Raw genomic sequence first — 17,647 nt, 5'->3', positions numbered from 1 at the left:
TCCTATTCTAATTAAAAAGTCCTTGTTTTTTTTCTTCAAATTTCGGTAAATATTCAAAACAGGACCTGTCAGTTTCGCTGTTAAATAATCAAATCGCTTTTCATCCTTCTACCTGAAAAGGGTGTTAATATTCAAACAGGGCGGGTAGTTTCACCAATAAAATAATCAAATCACTTTACGTTCTTCTACCTGAAAAGGGATGTTTTCACACTATCTGATTAAGAAGAGCATGTTTACAAATTTGTTGGCTAAATGGCTTTCTCAAAATTGAGTTATGAATTAACTTACGAATTAACTTACATAACGAAACTTCTATATTTATATGTTTTTATCACTTGTATTAAGGAGTTTATCCCTGGTGAATAAAAGTCAACCTCGCTCTTTACGCTAAAGTTCAAATTTTGTTCAACGCACGAACTCTTGAATCACAAAGGCCGGTTAATTAGAATAGATACCTCTTTTGAAAGTGCTAAAAAAAACTTTAGCGTAAAGGGGTGAGATATTGACTAGAGGGCGACCCCCTTCATATACTTAATAATTTTTTGGTTTAGGCTATGTCTAGGAGTCTTCTTTCTTCCTTTTTTCTGTGATTTTAAGTATTTCGCAATTTAGGTACATATAAAGTTTTAAAAGCTTTGCATATAAAAAAAGATCTATAATTGTCAACTTTTTGTGTTTGGTACTATGGAATTGAAAGGCCCAGTGCCCTCTAGTAATATTCTGAATAAGTAAAAATTGAGATAACTAATAAAATTGTTTAATTATTTCAACTTTTGGGAGTTTGGTAGCGATACTGAAGGGGCAGTGCCCTCTCATAAGCTAAATAGTTTGAAAACTGAAATTGATTTTTATTTTAGAATGCTGTTGATCAGCCATCGCAGCAAAAACGTGCAAAATTGGATGAAACTCAGGATAACACCGAGACGGGATTAATCGAATCACTGAATGCATTCAGACCAACTGTAATTCGTTTCGCACCGCATTCTGAAGGAGAGAAGGAATCTGGCGAGCTAGCTGTGATTATCGACGTAAGTATTAAATCGATATTCTGAAAATATTTTAATAATTTAGTAAATCGACTTCTTATATGCTTGCGGTGAATAATGCTATTTCGCGATTGAGACATGTAAAAATTTGCGGCACAATATAACTGAATTAGCATGCATATATTTGGGGTAATGAGATACAGGAACCTTCTGGGTGTTACAATTTTATAGGCCTGTCAGCTTCATCTATGCTTAATTTCTTTGAAAAACTTATTTTGTAGAAAAAGTGTTTTTAATTAATTCTTTATGAACGACGTCTGAAACACAAGGATGGTCTTGGGGGCTATTTACCTAAGCTTTAATTCTTAAATCGTTTGTAAATTTTTAAAAGCTTTTCCTTTCAAAAGAAAAATTGTGTGTCCTGTGGAACTAGTAAAACCACTCTCAATAGGTTTCAATCACGAAGAAACAAAAAAACATCGCTTACTATCAAAAGCATGCTGATATTCATTAATCAAATTTTTTTTCAGTAATTACGCGTTAACAACCGAAAATTCCATCTCCATGAAGTTAGTAAAAACAAATGTTATGATAAGTGAAGCACAATTGGCACTAATTATTTTCATCATTATCTTAGTAAGTTAATAATCAGCGTTGTTGCACGAGCCGCAAACGGGGGTCTCAGGGCAAATTTTACGGTAGTCGTATGTGTGGGTACTCACGAGCACAATCTAAATTTATTACCGTCTTGTTCGCGCAGGGAGAAATCGACATGGAGGTGTTAAGCAAAAGACACTTTAATTCCGAGGGGGGCACTTTAATTGTTGATATGGAAGGAGAAAAAAGTTCTTCTCTTACAAGGATGTCTTGAGTCCGGGTTTACTGCTGCCGGCACTTCAATCAAATCTGTCTCCAAGCGACATACGAAAATTCGGACTGTTAAGAAAACGAAGAAAGTTACACCCACACCAACCACCAATGTCCGGGATACATGCTCATTAACCAAGGCTGACGAGCAATGCTTCATAGAAAACATCGCCTTGGTTGAACGATGGTCGAGTTTTATTGAGAATTACAATCAAGAGGGACAGGCGATAGAGTTGGATCCCTATTTTGGATTTTCATTCTGAAAATTATATTTTTTTTTCGAATAAAACCATTAGTTTTATATATCATTCTCTTGTTCTAACTTATCCTCTAAGAATAAGACTTCATTTTCCTGACTAAACCAAATATATTTTTAACATGTTCAGTTGTCAAGACATATGCCAATGTAACTTTTTTTTCTTCTTTTAATTGTTCAGGTGGTGGGACAATGACTATGAAAAATTGAAATAGTTGATTAAACTCATAAAAATAATGCTTATATCACCTAAAAAATAAGCCCCTTTTTTTATAGGTTAATGAAATACCACTACTTGTCAGTAATGAAGCGTCAACACATACAAGTTTAATTATAGTACATACAAAGGAGATCAGAAACGAGCCATCATCGTCAGTACTTTTAGATTGTGAGGAATGGAATAAGACTTTCTTTAGTGATGTTTTTGGGGAACTGGCTATCGTAGAGTATTTAACTTGTGAAATTGACATGACAGAGTATCCGGAATGTATAAATAGGTTTATACACCATCATTAAGGTGCTTTTAGTAGTGCAACAGAACCAAATTCCCACACACCAATTATTTCAGAGTACAGTAGGCTGGCTCGACTGAGTTTCCCTAAACAAACTGACAAACATGATAACTAATCCAGGTAACTTTATGTACTCTCCATATAACGCAACTGAACAGATGAAGGTTAATACTATTGAAAATTAAACCTCAACCCCCACCATTTCCCTTGATTATACACCTAGTACTAATAATAGTAGTAGTAGTAGTAGTAATACAACAATGGAAGTCGTTGGATATATTTTTTCTAGGGACGCTTTTGACGACCATTTTAGTATTGGTGAATTAAGTCTTATACAAATAGATGCAGGACATGAAAATAGTGCCATGTCTCCTGACTTAAGGGAATTTTATTTGTTTTAGTCTGTTCTAAATCGCTTACTAACCCATAGGGTAGATATAGTACTTCCCGAAAAAATCACGATGGAAGGGGGTATTGTTTTAACTCACCCTTTGACTGTTCTTCATAGCTACATTGACAGAATTCAAGCATAAATTGAGATTCAGATTCCGAAATGGGGGGGGGGGTCAAGGGGGGATTAAAGCATCAGTAAATCAAAAAGTTTATTTTCAAAAGGTGCCATCCATAGATATTTCTTATTTTCATTTTTCAACTGGTAACCAGACTGTTTACCCTGGTGTAAATGAATTCGAGGATAACATTTTGAACTGGGTAAATAAAATAATATTAACTTTGGACACCTTCAACGAAAGGGGAAGTCCGCAATTTTATACATTGAACACATGGATCTGAATCTCAGTAGATTTAAAAAAAACTTTAGTTTAAGGAGGGCGGGTAGTAGACAATGAATAAATTGTCACAGGGATTTGTTAGCCACGAGAAGGGTTTAAGTTTTGAGTTTTAACATAGGACTGCAATGCTTTAAATGGAAAGTTTTAGTTATGTTTAATTAAACATTAAAAAAAGAGTCATCAATGAGAAATCTTGATGACCATGTTCGTAACGGCGGAGAATATTTCCCTAAAATAAATTTTGACTGTTTAGAGGGGGAATATCCTGTGTTCTTAAAAAAAACAACCATATTCGAGAAATTAACCGAAAACATTGGTTTTGAGGTGGTTGTTATCCAGTATGACAAAGAATGTGTAGAGGGGGAAAAAACCAAATAAAAAGGAGTTCTGTATTCAGTTAGGACACCTTCAGAAAATAATACTAAAAATCAGATAATGTTTGTGTTATTTATGAACCTCCCAAAGATATAAATTCATACGGTCATTTTTTCCCCGTTATAGAACTACGTCGAATCTGTTCCCAAGGTATGAAACAACGAGATTGTCTCTTTTGTTCCATGTATCTTTCTCCATTTAAATCTGTACGAACTTTCACGGATCCCATGGGATATAGCAAAGTTCATTGGAATCAACGTATTGAAATGCCGACAGAAGGCAAGGATACTTTACAATTTAAAAATATCCGAAAGTTCCTACTACAAGCTGATAAAATATGTTTGAATTGTGAATCTAGAAAAGTTGAAGTGTCAGACCAATAAAGACCGAAAATAGACAAGTAACACAAACTACGGTAGTAGTGTGTTTAACTACACATAGCGGTTATGACTCCCACAAAGAAATGTAGTTGGAAGAGTTTTTTCGGCTATGGATCAGAATAGTAGCATTAAGAAGTTATTGATATCTAATAAAAACAGCAAAAGGTGCAATTTCCAGATTGCGTCACAGAAAAGCTCCAATGACATTGTCAGATAAGGAGCAACTGACACTAGAAAAGGGGGTAATTTTCTAGGTTTTTGGGAATATTCTTAACCCAAAAGACGAAGTCCAGTATCAGAATCACCTTAGTGGTCCCAAGTCAACGGTGATAAGTAACTTACGGGGTGGGCTCTAAATGCATTTAACTTAAAAATTAAACATTAACTCTTTCTTCTAGCTTTTATAAGTAATTCTAACTACGATCTGAATTATGTGCTACAAGGAATGTCACATCTTCAAAGAAATAGAAGAGTTGATGATGCTTGAGTGATATACAGTATTTCCTACGAAATCATTCCTAAGTCATTCGAAAAGTTGCTTGTTTTGGAATTTTTATGGAAATTTGTTGAGGCCGATATTGAGTACATGAATAAAATTCACTTTTTAGATTCCTACAGTTTTTTTCCTAAATCCTTGAGCGAATTGATTCAAGTGCAGATAAACGAAGACTATTGCAACAGTTTCCCTCTTCTCAAGCAACAATTTACCAGTGATTTATATGATTTGTTGATAGTAAAGTGAGTACACCCTTATAATTATTACTCGGTATTGAGATTCATCGAGGAACTTATTCCTTTCATTGAATGAAGTTACGATAGCCTTCTTAATCGTAGGTGCCCTCCAACGTATACCGTTTTGCTAAAAAAGTTTGGATGGAGAGAGGGTGTAAAATGAGTTTGACTACTGCAAGCTGTATTTTTCAAGGGACTTGTTACCTCTGTTAGACATTATGTGTAGAAATACGAGAACAACCTCTGGTGAATTTAATCTTGCTTTAGGTTTTTATTTTCATTTCCTCCACTATTGATTGATCATACCCTGAGCATTTATGGGGAAAAATTCGTAATAATCGTATGCATCGGCCAATGCTTATTCATCGAAAGATCAATCAATGATGGATTTTTTTTTTACGGGTATTGTATTCAAAAATCTGATCCAAGAGGAGGAAAACGGGGTCAAAATTAGATGCTGTTTTCCTTGATGTGAATTATCTCTACCCCTTGGCTAGGTCCAATTGTGTGTTACGTTACGGTGATTGTGAACTGCACATTCACCCTAAGAATTCCCGTTCCCCAAACAATGGCGACAGCGGTGAGAGGAATGGGCTAGTTAGAGGGTTTTTTTAAATTTAAGGGGAAATACAATTCGAATTTCATAAGTCAGTAAAAGATTTTGTTTTCCCGCACATTAAAAAAAATGGGAAAAAAGACTCTTTGAGTCCCTGCAATAGGTGTTTAGGTTAGGTGGACGGACTGAATTGGCCACTTCAAAAACAAAAACTTATTGCTGACTTTCTACCGAAAAAAATATAGTTGCACGTCATTTATCTCTAAAATGGATGAGCAAAAACGGTTTTAATGTCAAACAGGTCCAAAGAGCGCTATAGTTTAGTCAAAAACCCTCTCTAAAAACGTTAGTTGACACTTTTGACAACAAACGTAGTGACGTACACACGAAAGCTGAAAAAGAAATGTAAAAACTCGTTTTGATTCTGTCCTTCGGTAAATTTTATGAGAGGGCTCACAATAGAAAGCGTTGCGACATTGAGAATAATCCCGAAATATATCCTCGAATTATTTCTAATTCAAATTACATTTTCTTCACAATCAATTGTCCATAATGAATGAAATTGAATAGGAAAAAAGACGTATTGTATTGAATAAAAATATTGCTGCAGGCAGTGCGATCTTGGAGATCTCTAAGAAGCTCATGTTGGAATTCTACTACAATGTGGCTAGGGTACAGTGGCCGGAGAAGGAGACAGTAGAGTTCTGCTACGGGGACACAGATTCTCTACTGTTAAAGTAAAATCCCCCAAATCTAATTGATGATTTGGCGCACGGTGAAATTATCAGCTCACGGATGGACTACACCAATTGGAGTGGTCTTTACCCAGAGCTAGTGAAACGTCGGGCGCCAAATCAGCTTTTATTTTTTAAATCAGAAACGGGAAGCGACATGATTTCCCGTGGTATGTTTGTAAGTCCGAAGGTGTACTCTATGCAGACACATGACGAGAAAATCATGAAACTTTGCAGAGGAGTGCACATACACTATGTGAACAAGAGTTTTGACTTGGACATTTAGAAGGATTGTATTGTTGAAACTAGAACTCCGCAAGCCAAATTTCTGGCATTTCGATCCCTCAACTACAGGAACTTTACTGTAAATGTAAAATGTAAATGAAAAAATTGCCATGAGTTCCCTTTCCAACAAGGTCTGTGTTTGTCAAGACGGTGTGACTAGCCTCCCCCTTGGTAACTATTTAACTTCAGACTAGGCCGAATACGTTATCCATAGGGAAAGTCTCGGTTTGAGTAAAAGCCAATAAATTTTTTCCTAAAACTTTTTGGGGGGGGGCCGCCAGCGGGGGGTGTACCACCACTACCAAAGTTATCTTTTTTTACTTAGAGCAGATTTTTTTTGTAAATATACAGGTTGCATTCAAAAAAAGTGTTATTATTTTAAATGCTTTGATAAAATATTTTATTTTTTCTATAAATAAACAAAAAAAAGTTCATTTATTTAAGTGTTTTTCTCTCTCTCTGTGCCTACGTAAATGTTGTATTTTTTTTATTATAAATAAATTAAAAAAAGTGTATTTTTTTCATGTTTAAGGTGCTCTTTTGTCATTGTAGTATTTTTTTTCATTATTGTTACTTTCTTATCCATTTAATAAATTAAAATATGATTCTTTTATTCGTCTTCTTATTATTATTATTCTTGAACGGAGTAGGGAAATTATTTAGTCATTAGACAGCTATGGTCTACAGTTAGTTGTCCAGGTGAACTATCGAAGGGAACATGTATCAATTTAAAACACCATTCAGATCGTTTCTGTGTGGGCCGTCAATGTTGGGCGAAACAACACTTAAAGAAAATAAGTACAAATTTTAATAAAATGTTTTTGTTAAAGCTGAAAAAAATCTACTACTGTTGCAGTATTGGCAAGATGAATGTAATAAAATAGAAGCAATTACAACAATCACAGTTTTAATACAGGTACAATACTTACAAAGACTTGTGATTGTTAGCTTTCTTTAACCAAACTCTTGGGTAAGAATTAACGATCGTGCAGAACCTCTTGTACAGTGGTCCCCGGAAATGCTACAGCTGTTCATTGGCCACTCTCATCATGAGCAGATTTCTATTACTCTGGTTCTACACAATCTTTTTCATTGGATCAAATTTGTCCACAAACTTATATTGAACTTCACCTACTATATCATCTAAGGAGTTTTTCGTAATTCTAGCTTGCTAATAACTCTAAATAAAAAAATATATCTAAGAATCACTAAATTTCTCCTTTCAGCATTCTATCAGGCAATTGATAAAACCTATGATTATATCATATTGGATCTTAATCAAAATATACCCAAATACCTATGTGCAGTTACAGATATTTTCAAGAATGAAATTACCGTACATATTCTAACGAACACTAAAAAAATCTAGTATTCGCTATCATAACATTGAAAAAACTACATGAAAATGTAAATTTGTTTTCAGTTCAAAGCACTTCAAAACATCCGCTTAGGAAAGCCGTACTCACACAAGGTATTGACAACGATGTCGTTAATCTAAAATCCGAAATTTTTTTGAACTTCACCAAGGTTAATGTTCAACCGCAAGAATAATTTAAGCAACAGGTAAAGCAACATCTTTTCATTGTTCAAAAACGAGCCTCTAAAAAGAAATGAAAGAATTTAAAAGAACTCGACTTCATCAGGTAGGCTTTAGTATTTGCACGATGTTACTGCCTACAATGGCTGGAATATTAAGCAGTTTTCTCTAGGTTGCGAAGCACAATACATTAACTCCGATTGAACACGCTTTCTTAGCCGTGGAACATTTCGAAAACGACCTTAGTTAACTCATTAACACTGAGACCACTGAGTATAATGAATAACAGATTTTACGTAAAGATGCATTTTACCAAGTGAACAAAAATAAAACTTATCGGTCAAGATCCACTGCTGTTGCTGCTGCTGGTGGTGACTCCAAAAAAAATCCGGTCCTCAAGAGTCTGTTGCTGTGACATAATTAAAGAAGGAGGAATTGGATTAATTTGTTTTTAAATCTGTATATATATGACCCCACTAATATCATGAAAAATTTACAAGAACTCTCATTCTTCTCTTTGAAAGTGGTCAAGATCATATTCAAGATGAGAGCAATGGGAAAGGGATTATAACTCAGGGCAAGACCTATAATCTACTTGATTTAATATATTATGTGGTTCCAAATTACAAGGGATTGCTATGACTTAACATTCATCAATACAATTTTTTAAACACATTAAACGTCCCAAAAAGTCTTAATGCTATTATAGAAATTCTAAGAAAATTAAATGAACATGCATCTTCATCATCAACAACATTTACCTCTTTAAAATGTGAAGATGAAGAAGAAGAAGAAGAAGAAGATTTTAAATCAATATTGGAAAATACTAGCACACCTAGTGGAAAAAACTTGACAATGGTGGCAAGGAAAAAGCGTAAACGTTTCATGTCACCATCACCATCCAGTGTACAAAAGGGTAATGGACATTACACAACGTGTTTACGTTCAAAATAGTTGAAGTTCTGAAAGGTGTTTCTAAAAATATTGGCGAGTCGGGGAGTTTAAGTTCCCCCACCACTCTTTCCAAAGTCATGGGTGTTCACACTAAAAGTGTACAAGAATATCTACAAAATGAATTAAGTTACACTCTGCATAGAAATCATAGACTTCGTGCTAATCAATATCGAAAAACTAAAGCCTTTCAAAAAATTGCATATAATGCAAGCAGATCACCTGACTCTAGATGAGATTATAAGACGTCACAATACACCGTACAGATACTTTCTACTTGCAATCAGTGCTTATTGTCGTTGTTCTTAAATAATTCCATTGTGCTCGAAGAGAGGTGTCGAAGTTGCTCACGCCATTGAAAGTATTCTCGAACAGAATTCATATAAAAAAAATTCAAACGGATCGCGGTAGTGAATTTGTTAATCCTCATGTTGCAAAAGTACTAGAGAAATATAGTACACTGCACTATCATGGTTACAGTCCTAATAAAACTGCGACGGTCGAAAGACTGACAAAAACTCTTTGGATATTATTTTGAACATACTGTACATTGAAGAATAAGTCGGGGCTCATTCGGTATTTTTGTGATAAAACACTGATTTTTATTCCACGACTCATTCAAAAATTGCTCCATTTTACGCAAACAAACTTCTATAATTATGATCATGATACAATTGCCAAATTTCTTATACAATTTTCCAATGAAACGATTTTAAAGAGGAAAAATAAATTCAATGCTGGTGATACTGTTCGAATTAATAGGACAACTAATGTTTTTGAAAAGGGGAAGTACTCTTGGCCCACTAAATTTTTTAAAGTGGCAAAAATCATAGACACTAAGCCTATAACTTATCGCTTGTGTGAACCAAAAGATGAAGATATTCCTGATGATTTTTATGACTATGAAAAACAAAAAATTAAAAATAATAGTGAAAATCTATCAACTAGAAAATATATGAAAGACTCGTACTCGCAGGGGTAAGAAACAGTTACTTGTTCGGTGGCTAGAATACAACTCTGATTTTGATTCTTGAATCGGTGTAGAAGATATTGAAAATGCCCAATGATTTCTATGTAAACTTCATGTACAACGTCGTTTCCGATTCTCTCTACAATGACTTGAATGCGACAAGTGATTTTCGGACGGAACTCTTCCCTGACGTTAAATTTTAAGGTGCATATAGAATGGCCCCCACCGACTATATTCTCAAAAACGACTATGAAGTCATAAAAAAGGATCGTGTGTATGATATGAAGATTACACCATTCGATTCGACACTCTTTGCCGACTATGAATGGGTTGAAGCACTTAAATCTAGCGAATAACCACATGCCAAATTGAAATATATTGAATACGATAATATGACAGATTTGTGTCGTACAATCAATAGAAAAATCTCATATCGTAGGAATGGTACATTATATTTTAATTATTTCTTGAAAAGTGAAAGAAGTTAAGTTACTTCAGCTGTTAACACTGACATAGTTATTCTCAAGGATAATGTGAGAGAAATTCTTGGCCTTCAACATAAGTCACTCAATGGAGGAAACGCTGTAGTTATGTACAGAATAAACAATGAAATGTTGTATGACTTTCCACCTAATTTTGTATCAGCCCCAAGCATTTTTTTGTAAGCAACTGTTGTTGATGAATTAAAAATCAGGCGTTCAAATGTCCATCTTCTACGTGTCTTTGAACGAAAAACAACTCATGAACTTGTTCATCACTTTAATATAAAGCATCTTCAGTATGTTCCTGTAAACACTTCGTATTTGGAACTCTGTCAGTTAACACTAGGAAGTCAATTGGGTGATCTTCTAGCAATAACAAAAGGCTTAGCATTGATTACATGTCATTTTCGACCCATTGTCGGCGATAGCACAATCACCTAAAATGACCAATAGGATAATTTCACTTTTTTGTCCCGATATTGGTTGTTATCTCTGAGATCTTATTTTACATGCCTTATGGAGTGGATTGAACTACTACTAGGGTCGTACTATAATTTTTTGGTATGGTCTTGGTAGGTGCTTTACTAGGTTGTTTTGTTCTGCACTACCCCTTACTAGAAAATATCTTTTACCTGCTGCATCGCAATTCGACGCCTCAACATTACAGGACTGGGGTTCAGGCACGAATTTCAAGGATAGTGTCAAGGAAAATATTAGATCCTCAGCAACAGCCGTTGGTGAGCAATTAAAATCTCGACAAAATGGGGAGGGATTGAAAAGGATGCGTGCACGTCATTCACTCATCAGTCTCCACCCAGGCGGGAAGCGAAGGACATCAACAAGGACTTTGAGGAATAAAGCGAGGAAGACCAATAAGGAGAAGAAGAAAAAGAAAAAGATTGTTAGATCAAAGAAGGATTTCTTCTCTTAAGAAGACTTATCGCCCTCACAAGGAATCATATCCTTCAATCAGTTCCTTAATAAATATGTTCAATGCTGAAAATGTTGATATCAGTGTCAAGTATGGCTACTATGAACAATTTCACCCCCAACAACCCCTCTCGGAAAATATATACTTTCAAATATTTTCCAATGAAGACTATTTCATTGATTTGTCATCAACATTTATTGATTTAAATGTTGCGGTGAAGAAAAAGTTAGATAATACAACTCCAAATTCTGGCGATAGTCTCTCCTACGAAAACTGTATTCTACACAACCTATTCAAACAAATTAATGTATTCATTAATAGGATGCTGGTGAGCACTAGCAATAATTTATCCAACTATGCAAGCTATATACAAATTATGATGATGACGCTAAAGGCGTACAAGGAGTTGAGAGAAGAATCATTAGGCAATGAGTATCGATCAGGTGTTAATACTGATGGCGAGCTGACTACTGCAGTGAGCCAGAGTATCAACGAGAAGGGAAATAAAATCACGAGATATTCAATATATTCCAATGGTTACCTCCCAATGTTAGGGTTGACATAAAGCTGCAGCTGGCACCGTTATCTTTCATTCTGATAAAAACACTTTCAGCAGCACCTGATGCGAATGCTATTATAACATTGACAAAACTCCATGTTCAACCAAAACAATTTATGATCTCTGTTGCATTGGCTGTGGAAAAGCTAAGAGCCAATGGTAACAATATTAAACTTCTTGTCCCCCACACGATCACCAAGCAACGTCACATTGCCACCGGCTCTCGTAGCTATAGCGATTCATCATTTATCAATGGAGAAATCCCATCAAAATTGGCTTTGGCATTTGTGAAGAGTGGTAGTTCCGTTGGATCCTTGACTGAATCTCCCCATTATTTAAATTTTTTCAGTCTATCTAACCTTTTGTGCAAAGTTAATGGTATTCCAATGTAAACTATATCATTTCACAAAAAATCCTATAGAACTCTGTACGAGTTGACCATGCAATCCTTAGATCATGACTCTCAACTATTTGAAAATGAAATAACCAAATTAATGTTTTCAAAAAATCATGGGGTAATTGTTTTGGACTTGTCAAGGACTCAGGATATGAGCATAGTTCGAACAGGGAATGTACGTTTAGAGTGTGCATTTGCCGATGCTCTGACTGAGAGTATCACGCTAATATCACTGAGTCAATTTGAAACCTATTGGGATAACACACCCTAAGGCAGTGTTCTAATGGACTTTGCACCATGAACACAAACCAAATAATCAACGTATTTACTAAGTATACATACATGTCCCAGTAAAAGTCCTATTGCATACCATCGGACTTCATTGAAGAAATTCCAATTGTTAAAAATACCCTAATCATTCTTAATAGCAGTCCGTCGACTTTAGAGACTGGCCATTGGCTATGCAACTTTCAAACATCGAAGAATATTAAAGTTTTTGATCCTCGTGGCCTTTCGTATAAATTTTACACTCCATACATCAGCAACTTTATTAAAAGCAGTGGGAAGACCATTATTCAAAATCAACGAAGAGTACAGGATTTAACGACTAAGACATGTGGCTTTCATGCACTACTCTTTTTCATGTTCAGATGTTCTAGCTATACCTACAAGCAGTTTCTCAACATCTAGGTTGACTTACCTCGATGGAATGACTTCCTAGGGGAGAATATACTAAAAAGCGTATTTAATATTCATTTTAGTGCCCTTCAAATAAAATTTTCTAAAAATGTATGTGAAATTGTTTATTAATAAAAAAAAATTATATACATGATAAAACGACTTTTCTACTCTTTAGATTTTATCTTCTACTAGATATAGATATTCTTCGACATCAACTAGTGCCAGTAGATTGTCTGAATTCACAGTGTACTGATTCTGATGTACTGCAATGTCAGGGTCACATTTTCTACAATAGAGCGTAACTTCACTCTTGTCATATCTCTTTGTATAGTCAATGATACTATTCTCATTCATTCTATAGAATTCACATGTTTCAATTTGCTTATTTGAAGCAATTTTACAAACAGTGTCCTCAAGTGTTGAATCACATTCCATCAGAGCCAAATAAAAATCAGTGGGCTTATAATGATAACACCCATTGTCTTCACAACGATGACGCAGAAACTATGTTCTTTAGTTATTCCAAAAGTTAAATCGCTGACCCGGTTCCTCCTCCCAGAACAATCTAAAACCATGACGATACCAATCTCGTAGCAATAAACTAAATTCACGGTTAGGATTCTTTCCAATCATACCGGGGTATGTATTCTCCTACTGATTGCATTTATCATAATGATAATTGGAGCGTAGGTGCCCACAAGGATGAGAGTAACACACCTCTTCAAGACAGGAATTACAAACTTTAATTTGTACAGCATATCCTCTATGCAATTCACACGGGTTGCATAATCTACACTTTTCTTCATACTCATCAATCATTGTGCAATTCTCACATGATGACCAGCTGCCCAGTCTGTACATGCATAGTGGACATGTATGGAAAATTTTGTCATGTGTTATCACTCTCACTACCACAATGAAAATGAGCTAGCAACAACAACAAAAAATTGTCTGAGAGAGAGAGGAGTAAATCGTCCTTGAGCCCCATCTTTCTTAGGAAAAAAGTCCTAGATTTAAAAACTAGTATTTAAAAGCATATCCACGATATCATTTTGCTATTTTGTGATCATTATTTCAATTAATTTTATATTCGTGTTTCGATTACAAAGCAAATTCTACATGACAATATTCTAAGTATGAAAACTCAGTTTCTATTATATTGAAAAGCAATCCTTGAGGAAATATCTCTCTTTGAATATACAAATCTTGGTAAATATCATCCGGAATCTATCATTTTCCCATAAGAATTAGATTCCTCCGGATTCACTCTTTCTCGAATCCATCCATTTTCTAGCTTCCTTACTCTCTCACAACCAACTTCAGACTAACCAGAATTTTTTCTACTCTAAAAAATATACGCTAGTCTACTATAGAAAGAAAAATACCTTTGATTTAGAAACAGTTTTATTGAGCATAATTACAACAATGATATTCACTGATGCATTTTGTTCTCATCAATATGTTTCGATAGGACATCTAATGCTGACTGAAGTTTATTTATATGGAGAATATTCACTTTTCCAGCAAAACATAGTTGCTCCTCCTGTTTAAATTTCCTTAATGATATGACGTACCTAGCATACATAGTGTCCCATTCAAGACATAGTCTAGAGCCAGCGGTTATTTTCACAGCCACATTGGGTACTCGTATATCGTTGCTGCTGTTGTCGGCTCCATCATTAATCTCCAATAATGTAAATGCACCACTCATTTTTCTCTACTATTATCTTCTCAAATAAACTATTCTCTTTGAGTTCAATTCTCTTACTAATATGAATTGTAAAGAAAACTATTCCTTTTTTTTCCAATCCCAATCACCAATCAAGTTATACTCAATCTCTTTGAAAAGGTGTATGCGTCCCGGCAAATAGCATAGAAATTCTTATACCTGCAAGCAAATAGCATGGAGATTGCTATTGAGGCAAGCAAAGTATAAGGCCATGTGAGAGGATACTCACTCTCTTTGAAAAGGTGTATACGTCCCGGCAAATAGCATGGAAATTGCTATACCTGCAAGCAAAGAACATGGTCATATATAGGCAAGCAATCAAAATGGTAATTGCTATACAAGCAAGCAAATAGAGTGGTCCTATACAGGCAAGCAAGTAACATGGCATTTCCTATACAGCCAAGCAAAGTATAAGGTAACATACTACTAATAAGGTGTCAATAGAGCCCCCCAGGGCACAGGGGAAGGCGTTCTAGGTTATGCCATCAGGGCATGTATGGTTCTTATGAAAGGGATGCTTGTATAAACTTCAAAGAGGGCTCATTTGATTGGAAATTGAAAGTTCTAGTCCAATTTTTAAGAGTCAAGAGAGTTAAACCAGCCCCCCTCGTGCTCTTTTTTCCCTAAGCCCGTCCGCTACAAATTTTGAGACAGCCAGTGTTTTGAAAATTGTTCAAAAATTAGATAACAAAAACACCCCCCAGAGCCAGGGGAATAAACGTTGTAAGAGCTGTCCTGGGGATGTTTATGGTTCTTATGAAAGGGAAGCTCGTATAAACCTCAGAGGGGGCTCATTTGATTGGAAATTGAAAGTTCTAGTTCAATTTTTAAGAGTCAAAAGATATCCGAGGACAACTAGCCTCCCCCCCCACACCCTTTTTCCCCAAGCCCATCCAATAAAATTTTTATAACAGCTATTTCCTTTAAAATAGTTCAAAGGTCAGATAAGAAAAATTCCCTGGTCAACGGAACCCGCCAGGGACTGGAGGCAGGCGTTATAAGTAGTGCACTAGTGGCATATATAGTTCTTATGCAAGGGATGCTCGTATAAACTTCAAAGAGGGTTCATTTGATTTGAAATTGAAAGTTCTTGTTCACTTTTTGAGAGCCCAAAGAAATCGGAGGGCAACTAGCCCCCCCCCTCTTCCACGGCATAAATGCATCAGATAATAATCTTGAGATAGACATTTTCTTTAAAAAAAAGTTTAAGGTTCTGGTAACAAAAAAAAAATCCGGTGTTGACATAGCCCCCCTGGGCCCGGGGGTAGGCGTTGTAAGTTATGCCCAGGGGGTATATATGGTTGTTATGAAAGTGATGCTCGTATCAAATTACTAGAGGGCTCATTTGATTGAAAAATTGAAAGTTTTAATTCACTTTTTAAGAGTCTAAAGCTGCCCCCCCAGCACTCCATTTATTTTCTTCTCAGAAGCACTTCATATTGAAAATGTCGTAATATAAACTTCAAAGGGGGCTCATTTGACTGGAAATCGAGAGTTTTAGTACCCCTTTAAAGAGTCAACGGTGATCGGAGGGCACTTGGCCCCTCAAGCCCTTTGCGTCCAAATACATATGATAAAAAATTTGAGGTAACCACTTTGTTAATAATAGTTAAGAGATCACACAACAAAAACTTTCTTTCGTATGGTTATTTTGTTGAAAGTAGTTCAAAGATCATATAAGAAAAACTCCTGTGTTGACATAATCCCCCCAGGTCCGGGGCAGGTGTTGTAAGTATTGCTCTGGGGGCATATAGGGTTCTCATGGAGGGTATGCTCGTATAAACTTCAGAGAGGGTTCATTTGAATTGAAATTTCAAGTTGTAGTTCATTTTCTCAGAGTGAAAAAAAATCAGAGGGGAACTAGCCCCTTCCCCCCTCTGCGCCTTTGGGTGTATCGGATGGATAAATCCATCCGATAAAAATTTCTGGTGACCATTTTGTTAAAAATAGTTCAACCATCAGATATTTAAACTCCAGGGTCAACAAAGCCCCCCAGGGCCCAGGGATAGGTGTTGTAAGTTATACTCTGGGGATATATATGGTTCTTATAGAAGGGACACTCGAATAAACCTCAGAGAGGGCTCATTTGATTGAAAATAGAAAGTTTTAGTTCACTTTTAAAGAGTCAAAAGAGACCGAAGCTTAATCTAGTCCCCCCACGCCTTTTTTCCCCAAACCCATCCGATAAACATTTTGAGATAGCCATTTTGTTAAAAATAGTTCAAACATCAGATAATAAAATTCCGAGGTTGACACAAACCCAATTTTTCTTTTTGAAATTGCTACTTTGATACCAGTTTTGATACTTTGATGAATATTTGATTATTTATTTAAGTTTGATTTTGAAATAAGGAATTTTTGAAAACGTGATTTTTTTTTTGCAATCAAAAACGAACAAAAATTAATAAAAAAAAATTCTGAAAATTAATTTTCAAAGAAAAGTAAAGGCCATTTTAAACTTAAGCTCAGCAGATACAAATCACTTTTAAAATTCAAACTCAAAACAACCAGAAATTACTGTTAAGAATAAATGAAACCCAAAACGAACAGAAATTAAATAAACAATCATAGCAAGCACCACAAACAAGAGTTTGGGTATGACCTCCTTCTCTCACTGTTTAAGTCTAAAATCTACTGCGTCATTGATACTTTACTGAAAACTATATGTGTCTTGAACAGTCTTGGAAAGTATAAACAACATCAAAGTGAATATTTGATGTGTAATGATATTAATTGTTGAAAGATCCATCAATTCAAGCATTAATTTCATAATAATTGTATCTTTATTTTCAATACTGTAAGAACTGGAAAAGAAAATATTTGTAATATAATCCGTTTTCAGTTAAGCGCCAATGACACAGTAGGCTTTTGGTTTTTATTTACAGTTAGGAAAGGAGGCAGTATCCAAACACTTGTTTGTAGGGAAACTATATTCG

Source organism: Artemia sp. Qi Xiang Cuo, chromosome 19, assembly GCF_049724085.1.
Source record: "Artemia sp. Qi Xiang Cuo chromosome 19, ASM4972408v1, whole genome shotgun sequence".
Classification (NCBI taxonomy): Eukaryota; Metazoa; Arthropoda; class Branchiopoda; order Anostraca; family Artemiidae; genus Artemia; species Artemia sp. Qi Xiang Cuo.
This window is presented reverse-complemented; position numbering follows the sequence as displayed.